This window comes from Priapulus caudatus, unplaced genomic scaffold (genome assembly GCF_000485595.1).
Source record: "Priapulus caudatus unplaced genomic scaffold, Priapulus_caudatus-5.0.1 Scaffold1016, whole genome shotgun sequence".
NCBI lineage: Eukaryota > Metazoa > Priapulida > Priapulimorpha > Priapulimorphida > Priapulidae > Priapulus > Priapulus caudatus.
This window is the reverse complement of record NW_014578077.1, coordinates 53,343-54,680: the sequence shown is the minus strand read 5'-3', so window position 1 is coordinate 54,680 and position 1,338 is coordinate 53,343.

The following is a 1,338-nucleotide window of genomic DNA, read 5'->3' as shown; positions in this document are numbered from 1 at the left end:
TGACAACCGCTACAACTCGACACTTTGATTCAACGCCTACAACGGACACTTGATCAACGCTACAACGGACACTTGATCAACGCTTACAACAAATACTTGATAAACTCTACAACGACACTGATCAACGCCCTTTACAACAATACTTGATCTAACGCTCTTACAAACAATACTTGATAAACGCATACAACGATACTTGATAAAACGCTACATCTGTTTATATCGAAAATTCCTCGTCCCTATAATCCATGCATAGTTCCTATAACATCCTTATATAACCCATATATACTTCATTTCTCTCTCTCTTCCCTCTCTCCTCTCTCTCCTCTCTCTCCTCTCTCTCTCTTCCCTCCTCTCGCCTATCCTCTCTCTCCTCTCTCCTCTCGCCTCTCTTAATCTCTCTCTCTCCTCTCTCCTCTCCCTTTCTTCCTCTCTCCTCTCTCCTCTCTCCTCTCTCCTCTCTCCTCTCTCCTCTCTCCTTCTCTTCCTCTTCCTCTCTCCTCTCTGCCTCTTCTCTGCTTCTTCCTCTCATCCTCTCATCCTCTCTCCTCTCTCCTCTCTCCTCTCTCCTCTTCCTCTTCTCTCTCTCTCTCTCTCTCTCCTCTCTCTCTCTCTCTCTCCTCTCTCCTCTCTCCTCTCTCCTCTCTCCTCTCTCCTTCTTCTTTCCTCTTTCCTGGTCTCCTCTTCTACTCTTTCTTCTTCTCCACTCCTCTCTCTTTCCGCTCTTCGCCCTCTCTCTCTCTCTCTCTCTCTCTCTCTCTCTCTCTCTCTCTGCGTCTATATATCTTTTATCAATCCGTTGTCGGTATTGATAAGGAAGGAATCTTTCATTGGAAGGGTGCAGAAAATAACAATGTTCATGGGCAACAGTAAGCACAGAGGGCACGATCTGGAACAACTCCTCTCGAAGAATACTAGCGCTTCTCTCCACAATACTCTCCTTCTTCCTAGAAAAAAAAACCCGCCTAGCCACAGTGAGGAATAGAACCGCGTTCCTCATTCTCTCCAAACAAACAGCAGCGGCATTGCGTTGTGTGGGTTTCGTCGAGCGAGAATGAGAACTCGTGAGAAGAAGAGCTGTTTGGTGTAGATGGTCGCAGGCCGCCGGCACCGCTATTATATAACGATCTATTACATGCGTGATACATTGCTTAATGCGTAATGTGCGCGATACGCGCTGATTAAAATAAGGCAGCGATTGAGAGAGAGAAGGGAGACGAGCAAGAGCGCGTATGTGTGTGTGTGTGAGAGAGAGAGAGAGAGAGAGAGAGAGAGAGAGAAAGAAGAGAGAGAGAGAGAGAGTGTGTGTGTGTGTGTGTGTGTGTGTGTGTGTGTGTGTCG